The sequence below is a fragment of the Furipterus horrens genome, unplaced genomic scaffold (assembly GCF_987537825.1).
Source record: "Furipterus horrens unplaced genomic scaffold, mFurHor1.1.pri manual_scaffold_6, whole genome shotgun sequence".
Lineage (NCBI taxonomy): Eukaryota > Metazoa > Chordata > Mammalia > Chiroptera > Furipteridae > Furipterus > Furipterus horrens.
This window is the reverse complement of record NW_028327176.1, coordinates 142,673,385-142,690,885: the sequence shown is the minus strand read 5'-3', so window position 1 is coordinate 142,690,885 and position 17,501 is coordinate 142,673,385. Positions and strand designations below refer to the sequence as shown.

Sequence of the window (17,501 nt, the reverse complement as noted above, 5' to 3'; positions counted from 1 at the left end):
GCATCATCTCTGCACCTCCTTGTGGTCCAGGCCTGCTTCTTTCCTCCAACCAAAAAAAGCACATGGGCATCTTCCCTGCCCCATCGAATGCTGAGGCTTAGCCACAGCAGGCTGAGATAAGATCCTGGTGTTTGGGAACACAGTGGAGTCACCCAGGCTACCAGGGGTGCATGTTCTACAGAGGTCAGCTGTCCCCAGCCTATCAGAAACTGGCATCAGTCTAAAACAGGGTGTGTGTTCCTTTGGACCATATTGAAAAAGAGCTTTGGGAGGAGGGGCCTCAGGCATCTTAGAAAACTCCAAATTATGAGGCACAGGGACTTGCTTGCCAGGAGCCTTTCAGGTGGCAGCTCCTAAGGGCAGGTGTTCTGCCTACTGACCCAATCTGATATTTTGGGACTGGGGTTCCAGGTTTTCCCTCCCCTGGACAAGAAGGAAGATGAAGGACTCCGCACTGGCCAACTATTAATGTGAGTATTGACCTTTGTCATTGATGTTTACCTGGGGACTTTTATTTGATTTGCATAATTTAGTTATTAACATCGTGTATGTAAGCTGAGTATATTACTTAGAGATTCACGTGAGTGTTTACCTTTGTCACTGATGTTTAATTGGGGATTTCTATTTGAGTCATATAACTTATTAATGTCATATATGTAAGCTGACCTCTGATACATATATTTTTTATTTATATAGTCAAAGCTTTGTGCCCCTGGATTAGAAAAAGGTGTCATATTTATCTCTTTTAAATGGTTTTATATAATTATTAAATATCCATTATTAAAATGGAAAGTGAAGACAGGCTATTCTTCCAAACTAGTATCAAGTGAACTATTTCCTGAGAAAGGTAAAAATTGTAAAGTTAGATTCTGAATTAAATACCTAAGATCACAATGTTTCTACATGGCACATTGTACTGACAAATTTTCTACCACTCTGAAACACAAAGAATCAGCTTTGGATAAATGGGTTTTGCCTGGGGTCAGTATTTTCCTGTCAGACCACATGGCCTGTCTCTGGTGGTTAGCTGCCTAAGAGGTAAAGAAAGAGAAAGTATCAAAGAAAATTAAGGATGAACTGGAAAGATTATACCCTATGGTCCTTCCTTCCTTGGTCCCCTGTTGCTTTATTTTTCTATCCTCACTTGAGAGGCTGGCAGTAACTTAAATACATGTCATTTGTTTGGACAATTCTAATTTGTCTGCACAGGACAAATTTTATTGAGAGAAATCTGCTTGTAAAACACCTTTCCTACCACACTGCCCACACATCAAAATACGCTCTGTTTTTGATACACACAAATATGACTTTAATAAGGGAATGAAATACAGACTCACCAAATGTTCTCATATCATTCCCTTTGTTTCCTCCCCTCTTCCCCTCTTTCTCTTCACTTTTTATTTTTTGAGTTTTGGGGGGAAGAGCAGGGATGAATAGGTCTTATGTGAAGACAACAGTGATAAAAATCGCTAACTCCTGAGTGACATAGCTCAAATGTCTCTGTACACTGGCAAAGAAACACACGGTCACTGCCAAAACCACAGAGTAAAGTCTTCTAAAAATCCCCTCAGACAGCCATGTTTTAGAGTTAAGCCTTTTTGTTTATATTTGGACAACCACCTGTTGACTTCTACTGGAGCTTGTCAAGGGCAGATAGATGGCGGGAACCTGGAGCCTAATTAGCCCATTCAGAGGGCTTCATATTCCCCTTTGAAGAGGTTGCCATTGTTTTCAGTGGAGCCTAGTCAAGGCTCATAAGATCAAAACACGAGAAACAAAGAAGGAAGAGTTTACTTGGGGCAGGGTCCCGCTCTCCTCTTGTGATTATCATGGCATTCTCAGGCCATCCTTTCTAATCCAGGAATTGATTAGGGCAGTCTTTACAACACATTTCCAAGTCCTGTAATGCAACGAGCAGAGCCAGGAAAAAGACAATGGAGACAATCCTTGCTGGAAAGATGAAGAATGTAAAGGGCACAACAGCAGCAGCTCTTCCAGGGCTCCTGCGATGGGCGCACGTTGTCCCAGCAGGGTCTGCTTCTGTCCCAGAGAAAGAGAGGCGGATGAAGACAAAGTGAAGCCAGGGGAAAGAGACAGAGTACAAAGTGTGCTTTAGTTAGGAAGGTGTCATTTAAATCAAATCTCAAATCTGTGATGGGAAAATTGCCCACTATAGGGTAGCATCTTAGTGAGATGCAGATAGTTCTAAGCACTGACCAGGTGACCTAATATCCAGCCTGCCAGAATGAAGCCATTTCACAAGTATTTTGTGAGTGGCTACTATAATCTAGGTCCTAAAAAATACTCAATGATGATTCCATCATGGATCCTGCCCAAATGAAAAGGTATGGTGTCAATTATCCTTAATAATCCTTTTAAAAGGCAAGAAGATAAAACTCAAAACTGTATGGCTGTTTTTAGAGAAAAAAATATTCCACTGTCTCTCATTGGAAATAATACCGTAGCCAATTCAACAGCATGAGCAGCAGATGATGTATGTTATTTACTAACTAACATTTATTATACACGTCCACAGAGCCAGAATTATGCCAAGGACTAAAAGGCATAAAGACAGCTTGGGTGAGGAAGCCAGTCTTGCCCTCCTCCCCTCTCCACTGTCACATCTTGACAAGGGTGAGCACCCAGTCCACCAGTTTCCTCCTATAGCTCCCCTTCCACCTCCTACAAGTCACTCACTTCAAAGCCATTTCTGTCTCCACCTGCCGTGCGCACGGGCTCTGCAGAGCTTGAAATTTATGGCACTTTACTCTCATCCACACCAAGCCCAGCCAGCCCCTAATCCAGACACCCAAAGGCCTTCCTCAGAACCAGGGAAGGGCTAGCAGGCTCTGGGTTGGGGACTGGGAATCAAAAGCTGAACCCCGCTGATTTGTCCCTGCCCTAGAGTCAACATGGCCAGTCCTAAACTGGGGTATCAGTGAAGTGCTAAGGAAATATAAAGAGCATGTATTTGATTTTTCTGGGAGAGGAACAAGGCTGCTCTGATCCACATTAAACACAGGGTCTATGGCCACTAGTCCTGCGGCTGTGCAAGCCCAGGCAAAACAGGATGAGGGCATCATTGGCACTATGGTTGCCTATCAGAGGCTCAGTTGCTTGAATTTATCTTTCAGTTCCGCACACAGTCAGCTAAAAGTGGCATTTTGCTTTCAACGCGGACAATGAACGCCCGTGGTATCTCAGCAAGGTAGTCAAAACAGCAAAAGAGAGTGCGTTTCCACCTGCCATTCCTTCCTGCCTCACTTCACTGCCTCTGCTAGCCCACCCTCATCTACACGTTCTCTCCAGATAGATCCCTTCCCTGCTGTCCACCCCGTGGGCCACTGCCAGGCTGTGCTGCCCAAAAGGCCATGTGCACCTGGTCCCAGGCAGACTAATAAAAACAGATGGGCATACTCACAGGGCTTAACTGAGAAGAGTTTAGTGAACAAACTGTACAGAAGTGGGGCCAGGGTTAGGATACCCCTAAAGGATAACACAGGACCTAGAGACTAGCAAGAGAAAGAAGCCCTTACCACACACTAGGTCTAAAAGTGCAAAGGGAAGAAGGGGATGGCTCTGTAAACTGGTGAGAGCTACAGCTGTGGAAGAGAAGCTGCCCCCAGAGCTGGGGCCTGGAGAACACAACCACCATCGAAGCCATGAAAGGAAGAGGATAAGGCAATTAACAACAGTCTGACCTCTCTCTCCGCAATTCACCAATAGCTGCCCTGCTGGTTGAACTCAAGCAGCAGCTGGTGGGAGCCCAGCTTCCCTCCAGGATGCACTGTAGAGATTCAGTGTCTGGAGCACTGAGCAGCATAGAGAGGAGAGAGAATGGATCTGCTGGGGGAGGGTGGAGAGGAGGGAGGTGCACATAGAAAATAACTAGCACACAGTTACTATGAGATCATTCAGAAACTTTTAACGCAATGGACACTTACTATCAAAGATGCACATTGCCATTATAATACTTTTGATTTATACCAAACATGGAGCGAGGTCCTGTTACGTGCATTACCTCATTTACTCATTTTATACATGCTGAAAGTGAGGTCAAGTTAGATTGTGTCTTGGCCAAGGCCTCACAGCTAACAATGACACAGTTGGGATTTGATCTCCAGTTCCTTTGACCCCAAAGCGTGTGTGCTCTACTCAGGAAAGATGTGCCTGTGGCAGGAGTCAGTGGTTGGTGGGATGCGAGAAAGGGAGCAGAGGGAAAATCTGACCGCCTTCAGGGGTTGACTCTGTTAACTCCGAGCATGCTGAGGCCATGGACTGGAATGGGAAACCCAGGAGGGACAGATAAGTTTCTTGGGTGCATGTGGTGCTGAGGCCCAAAAGTTAACTGCTTTGTGGCTGTGTCAGCGTGCAACATGAACTCAGATCTAGAGGATCTGGAGGTCTCCAAACAAATGGGGTGATGGCAGATACATTGGGGTAAATGGCATCACCATTTGCTCAGGCAGCTTGCTGAGCAAAGACCCCTGCACTGAGCTCCTCATTACTCAAAGGGGATTTGTATTATCTAGATCCCCCTCCACTGGACCTCACACACTTTAATGTTCCTTCTCACTGATCCCACAGACAAACACTCCTCTCTGGTTAAACCTGCTGTACTTCGCAAACTCGTTCAGCTTTCCTACACTCCACACCTTGTCTCACCCACACCCCAGTATTCCTTCGCAAATTCTTTGCCCTGGCTGGTAGCTCACTCTCTTGACCATTGGTAGTTCCCATATCACTACCAAACACTGCATGCTGTCCTCTAGGGCTTGTGTCCGTTGTCTCCATTTCGTAGGGAGAATTAGGTGTTCATATATTTCAGATATAGATGGCTACAAGAAAAGATGGACTCAATCACTTATTTTGGAAGTGGCCAACCATCAGTAAGTCCAACTGTCTTGTTTGATTCAAAATTAGACCAACAATTTGAACTAGTTTGTTCCTAAAACAGCACTCCAAAAATAGCAGTGGCAGCATTATTGGAATATAAAGGTAGACATCCGAAGGGACTATATGAAGAGACAACACTTGTTTAGATACATGAGGGAAGAACCCCAAAAAGCAGAATTTATTTATAAAAAATTGTGTATTTATTTTTACATGTTTAAACATCAGTCAGCTTCAAAGCATTCTCCACTTGATTCAATACCCCTATTGAGATGTTTTTTCCCCGCTCAGAACAGTTTTTGAACTTGTCTATTTTGATGCCTTTTAATGCTCCTGTTGTTTTTGTTTCACCTCTTTCACATCAGCAAAATGTTTCCCTTTTAGGACTTTTTCATAGGGGGAAACAAAAAGAAAGTCACCTGGGGTGAGATCATGTGAATAGGGAGTGTGGGGCATGGGGGTCATGCTATATTTGGTCAAAGACTCCTGAAGACTCAGTGCGGTGTGGGCAGGTACTCTCGTAAATCAACCATCATGAAATGAGCAAACACATTGAGTCTTCCAGAAAAATTCACTGAAGCTGAATGCAGCCTCTCACAACAATGCCATCTGGTACACTGGTACGGATGGGTTCCTAGAATACTCACGCAGCAGGAGAAGCCTGTACTATGAGGCACCTGCCCTCCAGAAGATAATTCCAAGTTTTTTGGGTCCCCCCTTGTATAGTACAGTGGCTAAAAGCACAGTGGACTCAGGTGTTAGATTGTCCATGTTCAAATTCTGGCCCTAACATCTTGCAATATGGGGCAAATAATCTTTCTCCATTTTCTTTACTTGTAATAGTGATACTTATTGTGTAGGTTTGTCAAGCATATCAGGGTAGGTAGTGCTTAACCCAGCACCTGACAGGTAATAAAGCCTTAATAAATGTTACATATCACTGTTATAATTACTTTTAGCCATAGAATCTAGCTTAGTAGAGCTAGAAGGAGCTTCATAGCAAATCTAGTCCAGTCATTTTATTCATACATGTAGAAATGGATGCTCAGAGATTGGTCATGATCAGGTGGAGCTAAGATGTCATAAAATAAGGCTGTGTTCTTTCCTCTGTGGCCCAGAATTATTTGACAGTACATAGGATGGTTTGTACCTGCACAGGCCTGTGCTTTCACTTATATTACAAGCAGTAAGGAGAGTAATTTCAATTTTTTAATTTTTTTCTAAAGAAACATTATTATTATAAAATCCAAATTTTTATATCACTATAAATACTGTTAAATTGATGAAATATGAAAAATACCAATATAACATTTAAGACAAGTTTTCATAAAGCAAAGCTTACACTGGTTTGTAATCACAAAAATCATGCTAGTGATCCTAATCATACAGATGGTTATGGGAAAAACAAAAGCAAATATATGGAAATACATTTGGAGTAGAAATCATGGGGGCATTTTCTGCATGACAGTTTTTTGTTTTTGTTTTTGTTTTTCTAGATCACTATCTAGGTCACAGGAAAACACTTGTAATGAAAATGTCCACCTATAGATGGCAAACTTATACTGTTGGCATTGTCTTTGAGTGCCCTTGCAAATAAATGTCACTGTGGATGGAGATGAAAGTGAAATTTAAAGAAAGAAAACTAGAAACCTAAATGGATCTAGAAATAGCATTCACACACAAACGTAAGATGAAAGGAAAAAAAAAAAAACCTCATGGAATTGCGCCAAATGCATTTATTTGAAATTCATTTCCAGAGTCCCAACAACGTAGCCCCTCCCCCCACACAGCTCAGAGGGGAAAAGGCACACACCCCTGCCCTGAGAACCCGGACAGCCCAGTGGCCTTCCACACGCAAAGCGCTCGCAGCAACAGCTCTCGTTTGACCACAGGTGTTGTCCCTGATGTCACGTATGAGGAAACAGCAGCTCAGACCCTCAGGGGAACAGCAGTCGGAGCTGGAGCGCCCCTCTTTTGGATTCCAAGTCCTGTCTCTGTCTGTCACTCTGTGCTGCCCACAACGTAAGACAGAACGTGAAAAAGTGATCCAGGATTTGGAGGTAGTGGGGTTTCTCACTCAAACGGGAGCCCTAGGCAGTTTTTACAGAGCCTTTCTGGATAAACGGCCTCAGCTGCCCCCGCTAACCAGATGAACTCCCTTACCTTGGGGATGGGGCTAATTCCGAGAGCTCAGCTCTGGAGCTCCCGCAGCTTCTAGAGAAGCTAGTTTATTAACAACGAAAAACCTTTCCACCCTCCTTATAAAAAAACCTTTCTATATAATCCAATCTTGGTATTGTAAACGTCTTTACTTAGAACAGTAATTAAATGCCTGCTTAAACATACAAACTTGTAACAGTTTTCTATTCCAGACCTATTCCTATGGATTTACATATTATGCAGATATGTAAGTCTGCACAGTTTCTTCACCCACTTCATATATCCTTCTGCTACTGGTTTGTTTGTTTGCTTGTTTTTTTCATTTAGCAATGTGGCTTGGAGAGCTTTCTGTATATATGTCTCTCAGTTTAATGTGGCATGGTGATTTATAGTTTGGATGGACCATAGTATATAAACCATTTCCTGACTGGTGTGGGTAGTTAGGTTGTTTCTGCCTTTCACAGTTATAAACAGTTCTGTAGTGAAATCCCTTTGTGTGTAACTGTAACTGCACATGTGCAAGTATCTCTGAAGGATAAATTCCTAAAAAAAAGAAAAGTAAAGAAAAATTATTGGAAAAAAGCATATATACATTTAAAGATTTTATAAATACTGTTAAATCCTTTCCTGCACACACACACACAGACACAATGACTGAACTGACCTTTTTTGTGGGCTCTTTCCATTAACTTTTAATTCTCTCCCTATACTCTGGGTCACATTTATGCCATGTCCTAACTTTATCCTTGAAGTCTTCTTCTCTCTCCTTCTCCCACACCCAATTCATCAGGAAGTTAGATTTACCTTCAAATGTGCCTCAAATCCAAACACTTCTCACCATCTCCTCAGCTATCACCTGGTTGAAGTCACTGTCATTTTTCTCCTGGATCCCTGCAATAGCCTCTTACACACCTCCCTGCTTCTGCTCTTGCCTCCTTCAAACTATTCTCAACACAGCAGCCAGAGGGACTTTGTCAAAACCAAGTCAGCTGGTTGCACCTCTCTGCTCAACACTGCAACAGATCCTCACTCCACTCAGAGCAAAGTCCTCACAGTGACCTCCAGAGAGGCATCTGCCACTCTTGCCTTTCCCCCCTCTCCTCTTCTTCACTCCTTTCTGCTCCAAGAACTGACCTTGGTGCTGTTCCATGAGCACTCCAGGCAAGCCCCTACCTACCGTAGGGTCTCTGTCCAGCACTCCCCTCCATTCAGACATCTGCTCAACGAACTCCTTCACCTCTTCCAAGCCTGCTCAAGTTTCACCTTTTCTGAAAAGCCACCCTGACACCCTTATTTAATACTGCAAACATCTGCCACCTGCACCCGGCACCCTTTGCTCCTTTCTCTTCCCCCATAGCACTTACAACTCTCTTACCTGCTATGTAATGACATTTTTCATTACATGCGTTGCTTATGTACCCCCATCTGAATGTAAGTGCCGCATGGGTGGGAATCTTTGCTGTGTTGTTTACTGAAAAACTCCTGAGCATACAAAGCAGTACATGGTACAAAATATGTGCCTAATAAATATATCCACTGAGTTGGAATTGTCATTCTTCCCCCTGTTGAAATTATAAAACAGCTTCTCAGAGGTGTGGTTTTGACATCAAGGCATTCCCTAGTAGATGATGTTTTCCTTTTTGTTTCAAAGAGGAAAAATGGAAAAACTTAAAACCTTTGCTATGTGAAAGACCCCAAAAGGGAGATGAAAAGACATTTGGGGAGAAAATATTTGCAAATCACATATCCATCAAAGGATTGTGTAAACAGAATACATAAAAAAATTCTCGAAATGTAACAGTAAAAAAAATCCAATTTAAAAATGCATAAGGATATGAACAAAAATTTCATCAAAGGAGATACAGAGATGGAAAATAAACACATGATAAAATGTTCAACATTGACCTTTAGGGAGATGCAAATTAACAGCATATTGATATCAGGCCTGTCATAAAATAGATAATAATTATAACACCAAATGCTGGCAAAGATGTGGGAAAACTGAATTACTCATACCTTGTTAGTGAGAGTGTAAAATTGTACACTAACTCTGGAAAATAGTTTGGCAGTTTCTCTTAAAACTTAAAAATGGGCTTCCCATACAACCCAGCAGTTGTATTCTTGGGCATCTATCCCAGAGAAATAAAAACAGAACACATTTTGACACAAAAATATGTATAAAATATTCATAATGGCTCTATACATAATATCTAAAAACTGGAAACCACCCAATTGTCTTTCAATGGGTGGATTGTTAAACAAACTAGGGTACTGCCATACCATGCAATATTACTTAGCAGACCTAGAGAACATTATGCTAAGTGAAATAAGCCAGTCGGCAAAAGATAAATGCCATATGATTTCACTCATATATGGAATCTAATGAACAAACTGAACCAACAAGGAAAATGGGGACAAACTCATAGATGGAGAACAGGATGACAGATGGTGAGGGAGGTTAGGGGCTGGAGGGATTGAGCAAAAAGGAAAAAGGACTCATGAACATGGACAACAGTGTGGTAATTGCTGGGGGAGAGGGTATAAGGGGACTAAATGGTAATAGGAAAAAAATACAATAAAGACTTTATAAAAAGAAAAAAAAGATAATGAACTATTGATGTATGTAACCACTTGAATGAACTTTAAGGGAGGTATGCTGAGTAAAAGTGTCAATCTCAAAGGTTACTTTTTATGATTCCTCTTGTATAACATTCTTAAAATAACAAAATTATAGAGACATAAAACCGGTTAGTGGTTGGTAGGGTTTAAAGTTAGAGATGGAAGAAAGGAACATAGAGCCTAGTATGAAGGAAACTCGAAGTGATGTTAAGCTCTGTATCTTAATTATACTGGTGGAAACACTAAGTTACAAATGTAACAAAACTGGATATAACTAGAGAGGGCAGGAGAGGGAGAGGGATGAAGAGAGGAGCACATGTATAACTGGAGAAACCTAAGTTCTGTAGATTGTACCAATGTTAATTTCCTGGCATTAATATGTACCATAGTTATACAAGATGTTAGTACCGGGGCAGGCTGGACAAAGGTGCACTGGACTTCCCTGTACATTTCTTTGTAACTTTCTGTAAATCTATAATTACTTCAAAATAAAGTTAAGAAAAGTTTCAAGAAGAAATCCAGGCCAGTGAGTAAGCTCCTCTTCTTTCAGCCCAGAGATACTCCTGCTTCCTTGATTTCATAAGGATATTTGCCCGTTGAGTTACTCTCTTCATTTTCAATACACATAACCGCTTTTTACTTGATTTTTTCTAAAAGTTCCAGTCACTTTTCAAGGGGAAGCCTGGGAATCTCTTATCCCTGTGTGGTTCTGGGGAAGTTGCTCAGCATGCTGTTCTTCAGCCTTCCTTTTGGAACATGGAGAAATGTCACCAGTCCCCTTCCTCACAGAAATGCTGAGTAATGCCAATCTAGAGAAAGTCCAACAAACTCCCTCCCTGTCGAATTCAGAGAGCAAATGAGAACCAGGTAAGCACTTCCCTCCTGGGTGCCCTCCACATTCTGCTCACTGTACAAGTGCTTCCAACAACAAAACAACCTGAAAATTGGTTAGGTTTCAGCGTATTCTGGAAAGATGTGAAGTCCTCTATAAGCTACAGCATTGCTGACCATTGGATAATGGGTGTGGTTATAGTATAATAGTTACAGCATAAGAATACTATTAAATATTATGGACCTACAGTGGGTTTAGACCCTTCCTCAAATTTCCAATTTGTCAAAGCGACTATGATTTTTTTCTTTTTTCTTTTCTATTACAGTTGTCCCATTTTTCCCCTGTTGCTCTCCTCTGCTCCACCCACTTCCCCTCACAAATAAGATTTTTCAAGTTATTTGCATCAATTAATTGTTTAGTAGAGTTTTAAAAATAAACCTATTCAGCTATTTTTAAACCATTTTTCTCTGAATCGGACTGATCAATTTTCAAACCATTTTGTACATGTCAATGTTAACTTCTTTGCAAAACTTTACTCAGTGCTTCCCACCACCACATCTTCTCTCTTTCTTCATCAGAGTAGCATTCTTGCTCTGGAACATGCCCTCACTAAACAAATTTGCTATGTCACTTCTATTCCTACACTCCCCTGGAATAAAACATCATTGGCTGGTTACTCATTAACCAGTGAAACCCCGACATGATTTTTTCCAATGCATCTTAATAAACATTCTTTGACAGGTGTCACAGAAGCCTAGAATCAACAATGAGTGTAGTACTGGCCAGGCAGGTGCTACACCATATATTGCTCTTGTGCAAATTAGAAAAAGGCACCCTTTCCAGGTAGGATGCCAGACTGAGTGAGTCATGGCTGAATTTCAGTCTTGACCTGCCCAGGTGGGCACAACCTCCACAACTGGACCCAGAAGTTCTAGAACAAGGGAAGGAACACAGCTCAGCTCCTCCTCACCTTTGCACTGGCTCCATCATTGACTTGCAGTGTTTCTCAGAGCAATCACTTGACCCCTTTCATGACACAACCTTTCCCCTGGGTCATAGTAAAACCTATACAATAATTAAGACATGAGGTTTTACAAACCCATCCTGTTAATGTTACTTTTCTTGGTCACCATGACAGCTGCACCCATACTCATTGGGAGATCAGCAGATCTCTTAGCTCTAGCACAAGCTCAGACTGTTTTTGGTTTACTTTCATGAAGAAAGGGGAACTCTGGCAAATTTTGTCCATGTTTAGTTTTCCTCTTCTAGTGCAGTGGTCTGTGACTTACAGCACAACACTCATGACCTGCTGTCTGGGGCCTTATGCACACACTCTCTTGAATTGAATGAGAACATTTGACTCTGTCAATTTGTAGTGGAACACACATCGCAGATTTTCTGTACTATGTGATACCAGCTCTGGACATTTCTCATTCAGTGCTCATTTCTGTTAGCTAGTCTGAAAATTGAAACCAGAAACACTTGACAAATCACTGGTCACATCGTGGTTACAGGTGGTGACATATTGCTGCTGCTGCTGCTGCGTATTCATGAAACTGGAGGTTAAGACTCTGTTTCTGAGACGTAAACTAGGGAAAACCCCACATAAAGCATCAGCTTTGGACAGAATATCACATAGACAATTTCCAACTGAAATGCCGGTTATTAGAAGTCATGTGGAGTCAGGAGTTGCCATGGAATCCATTTGCTTCTAAACCAGCTCCTCCTGCTGGAATAGTTTCTCATTATCATGTCTTTCTTATTGGGGAGGGAGAAGGGGGGGAGGAAGAGAAAGAAAGAGAGGGGGGAGAAGGGATATAAAACTATGTTAATAATTCTAATGTGCACAAGCCCTAAAATGAATAAGAAATTAGGAATATTAAGGAAAGTTAATATCACCTTTAATACACATTTATATTGCTATCCGGTTGGGAGTAAAACAACCCCATTGTTATTATGGTTTCTTTTCTGTGACTTCTGATTATTCTAGGCAAATATGTAATGGCTTATCATCTGATACTAATCTTCACAAACAAGTTATCGGATCTCCAGGAGTGAAAATAAATATTAAAGCAGATCTGAACCATGATAGGCTGCACATTTGCAATACACGTGTTTTCCTCTGTTTTCTCCAATGTGTCATTTTTATTTAGATGCTTAACCAGACCATTACAGCTTTTCCTCCTGTGAAACTGCTGCCGGGGTGAATCCATCCTCTTGTTTCCTCCGAAGTATCTGTTTAAATCCTGAGAAGTGATTGGCTGGCATATGTTAATACTCGAGTCGTTTCTGTGGTAAAGTCCTCATTGGTTTGTAAGTAAAATACAAAAACAGATTGATCAATTATCAACTTGAGACAGCTAAATTTCAAAACATACAGAATCTATATTTTAAACCACTATTTTAACTTATGTACAATATAATTTATCATAATTAGTCAGAAGATCTGTTGGATGAAAACACATTAAAATTATATTTGCATATTTATCTTCTGTTTTGCATTATAGAGTATTAAATGTTTCATATGAGGAAAAAAGTGTTGGTAGACAACTCCAGAACCTTGACCTTATATTATTTCTCACTATCTCCACTTCCCACTGTTCTAGTGAGCTCACCCCCAGGGTAAAGTGTGGCCTGGCTGGATTCCAGGGTCCTCCTCTCTATCCTAAGGCCATCATCATCTTTTCAGACTCCCCACCCTATCGCCTCCCTGAGCCTCATCCCTAACCTTAACTAGACAGTCATTTGACTTTTTGCCTTATGCTCAAGGTCACACAACAGCAAGAGTATCACTTCAAATTTTTTCCCTCCTGACAATCTTCTCCCAAGACAAGCCTTGAAAAACCAGACTAAAGCAACGGTTTTCCAAGTGTGGTTCCCTGACTGGCAGCATCAGCATCACCTAGGAACTTGTTAGAAGGCAAATTACTGAGTCTCATCCCAGATCTGCTGGTAAACTCTGGGAGTGGGGGCAGCAATTCCTGTTTCAATAGGTCCTCCAGGCAATTCCAATGCAAGCTCAAGTTACAGAACCACCAGGAACAAAGGTGCCCAGATTTTCCCTTAATGAGTCCATGGAGGGTGAGACTCAGAAAAGTGTCCCAGACGCTGGAGCACCTGGTCCAAGGCCAGCAGAGAGGTACTTCCTGGTGATCCTGGGGTGACGCCAGGTGGGCAAGCGTGGGCAGCAGCTATTGGAGGCTGCTGGCTTCTATGCTCAGCAACTTCAGTCCGACCGCGCCCCTAGCTGGGTAAAGCTGCGCTCGCTCTGAGTAGTGTCAGGCAGCAGTCACGCCCCTCTCCCGGACCTCTTCTCACCCGGCTCCTGCCTGAGCTGCCTCGCGCACTTACAACCCCGCACCTCCCACGCCTTTTCGAATGCCAACTCCTGGGTCCAACAGGCATTTCCGATTCCTAATCAGAGTTGGGCTTGAGGGTCCATATTTAAAAGCAGCACTCCACCTCCCTCTCTCCCCGGATGAACCAGAAGCTAGGCCAGATCTGGATGCCGGTCATCTGTTTATGGATTAGATGGATCCGCCTCATGAGAATACCTTACCCACTCCCCTTAGACCGGGGAGGGATAGGGGCTCCTTTTCAGGCGCTCCCGGCGAAGTCTCTGTGTACATTGGTCAGGGGTACTAAATTGGACTCAGAGAAAGGGTAACTCCAAGTAAACCTAATCCAAAGGCTCTCAGAGCTGTAGGGAGCGAAGCACACGCTCTTGGATCCATCCAATTCTGAGATACCCCTCACCCTTTTGGAGGCCACTGATCCCACTACGCCCCCTTCCGGCCACCCCGCCTTCACTTGTGAACCCTGGGCTGGTGTGCTCTCCCGAGTACACATAGAGCATAGAATCCAGGAATCTTTCAACCCGAAGTCTCAACCCGACGTTTATTTTCAGCTTTTGAACACCTCGGTTATGCACCTCAATTCACTTTGCTGAATCACACCCCCCACCCACCCACACCATTCTTAGCTGGATTTCTGGAAACAAAAAGTGTAGAAAGTGCCCACGGAGAGCCCATCGGCTCCTGTCCTCAGAATGCGTACCATCGGAATTTTCCAATTCTTTTAAGTGTGCAGTTTAAGAAGCACTTTGGTTTCTCAGCGACGAATTCAGGGTGTAGTAGATCACAGTACCAAAATCTGGATGGGAAATATAATCCAGAACATTTAGAGGAACTATATAAATCCTTACTTGCAGTTGCCACTCTTATTTTTCAGATTGGTATATTTTCTTCCTTTTTTCTCCAGTGTGTAACCACTGAAACTAATTTTTTGGACATTTCAATGGTCACTAAGTCAGGCACCTACGAAGCAGTACCTCAGAAGAGGGCTGTTTTGTTTTTGCATAAAATATCTTATTTCCAAATCATCTTAATCAAACAAGCATTATTTGTGTAGTTTTAAAAATATTAGTTATGTCCCCCTTTTCTTGGAGGGACATCCTATCCTTTCTTTATTAATAGACCTTCCCTACCAGGTCAGAGTTTTAAGAGGCTCTTGTTTCTGCCCGGACATCCCAAAGTTTAAACGTGGTAATAAAATGGGGCTAAAGCAGGATTCGCTTACATACATGGAAGAAGAAAAACGTTAGTATTTTCCTAGACATTAATATTTCTCTAAATTCTTCTTTCCACTGGTAAAGAATGAACATCTGGATATAACACACTGAAATATTTAAATGACCATTTTTGGATTTTGCATCTTGACCATAAATATATCCCTTCATCCTGATCGGGGCTGTGTGCTTTGTACAATCGTGTTTATGTGTGTGCAAGGGTGTAAAAATGCATGTGTGCGTCCCTAACAGTTTGTTAAAAAAAAAAAAAAAAGGTATGTTACTGGGGTGGGGGAAATGAAGGGGGACACAGAAATCATTCTGGATTTGATAAGATGCTAAAGTGTCAGGGGGCAGAGAGGAGTTACCAGAAGGCAGAATGGAGGTCTGTGTCTAAGTATGAGTCGGCACCACAAGGTGCATGGGCTGGGACCATTGCGCTGCGGCTCGGCGGTTTGCACCGGAATTCTGCTGAGCGTTCACTTGGTCTTTTATAACCCAAGGATTCAGCTTTTCTAGTCCGGACTTGGCCTGATGTTGGGAGAGGTCAGGCGGCCCCCAGAGGCCCCCTGCTCTTGGTTCCCGGCCCGCACAGCTTTTGTTGCCTGCCGGTGGTGGCGTCCGGGTAGGCTGAAGGCGGGCTCCAAGTGGGTAGCAAAGTCGCCCCGAAGGTGTAGGAGACTCCCATGGGCCAGATGTCGCGGTCATTCTAGGTTGTTTGTCCTTTTTGAGGGCGGGTGGGGAGAGGAGAGGAGGAGCAAGATGTTTGTTTATAGATCGGTTCGTTTCTTTCCGCATTAGGATGGCGTTCTGGGGCTGAGAAGACAGTGCCTGAGGGCCAGAGGGGGCTACAGGCAGAGGCACCCGCACAAGAAAGGAGCGGCCTAGAAGCCCTGAGGATTCCTGTTTGGTGTTGGTGGGTTGCATGTGCCCATTTCTTTCTTTTCTGGAGCTTTCCCCATTATATTGACAAAGAGGTGGGTATGATTTGCCTTTTAGTCCCAAGAAACTTATTTAAAATTTCTCATACTAGAGGCCAACACAAATACTCAGAACAGTTGGGAGGCACCTTGGGTTTCGGTTCACGCCCCAGACTGGCCGGGAGCGCGCGCGGAGCGGGAGGGCGGGGTCGTCTGGAGGGTGCGAGGCTGGGTGTCTGAGACCGGGCGGGGGAGTGAAGGATCCTCGTTCTGGCTACAGCCTAGGTTCAAAGATTAGAAAAACAGGTGTAACGTCGCTATGCTAATTCACTCTCTGAGTAAACTCAGCTCAGGCGGTTGTGTGCGGAGGACTTAGCGAGAGGGCCATGGCCATGCATTCACTTTGTTTATTAAATGACATCTACACGGTTTATCAACAACTGAGCATCCCTGGGACGATGGAGCAGACCGCCTGGATCCCCAAGACATTGCTTGCGCTGTGAAGACTCCCATACTCATTTTGCTCTTCTTGCTTCTTAAGGCAAAATACTGCATTTCTTCCAGGTGAAACGCACCCTGTACGGGGAACCCGGCACCACCTAATCCCTTAGAGTTCCTGCCGTGGGCAAGGGTTTCAAACTCCAGAAAAAGCACGGACACATCTGCACGTTGTTTGAAGTAGAGATAGAGTTTAAAGCAACCGCCGACTTAAATGAAATCCTTTCTAGAACACAGTTGGAATAAAAAACCACTTCTTACCCTTAAAGTGTCATTGCATTGCCTGGCAGCTCCATCTTGCCCCTAAGATCTGTACAGGCTGTAGCTGGGGGAAACGAAGGTCATAGAAGGTCCCCTCACCTCTGCAAACACACATTCCTTCTCTTTACATGCAGTAGTTACTTGATCTTATCCGGTTTTTCTGGAATCTTGTCTATGAGGGAGTCATAGTACTTGTCTGTATTTCTACCCAGCTCTCCTTAAAAGTTCACGGCTTGGTGGTCGAACCGCCCAGAACCAGGTCTCTAATTGGCTACAGCCTCTGCTCTAGATTATAGCTCATTAGCTGGATTCAAGTTTTGAAACACCTACAAATCTCCATGTTTAGTTTTTCCCCCCATTATTCTTTCTTTCTATATTGAACATTCACCTCCTCTTGCCAGGTGTTTCCCAGATGTGTAAATACCCCCAGAAACCTCCGGTTGTCGTTCTGAGAGCTTACTGCCATCGGGTGGCAAGGATGTGGCAGATGTCTGTATTTTCGAACAAACACTCTTAAAGTTCTTCTGAACCACAGCAGAATGGTAGACGGCCCTCTTCTGAGTACATATGTTTTCTCAGCGGCAACTAGAGCCGCAAAGAAGAGAATAGGTGCAACGTTACTGGCGTTCTTACTCTCTTTTATGGCCGTGGAAACCACTGCTTTGAGGGCACCTCCAGGAGCTGAATCGTGGTGACCAGCAGCTCCAAAACAAGCGCGGAATCGTGTCTTTAGGGACTGATTCTCAAGCAG

General features: G+C 43.2%; 1 long non-coding RNA gene across 1 annotated transcript; it reads left to right on the top strand.

The window, feature by feature from the left end:
* The first annotated feature begins 334 nt into the window (after positions 1–334).
* On the top strand, positions 335–16,746 carry LOC150007524 (uncharacterized). The gene is made up of 3 exons (XR_016511825.1): positions 335–470; positions 15,873–16,048; positions 16,556–16,746. It is a non-coding gene; the product is annotated as an uncharacterized LOC150007524 (long non-coding RNA).
* Positions 16,747–17,501: the final 755 nt, after the last annotated feature.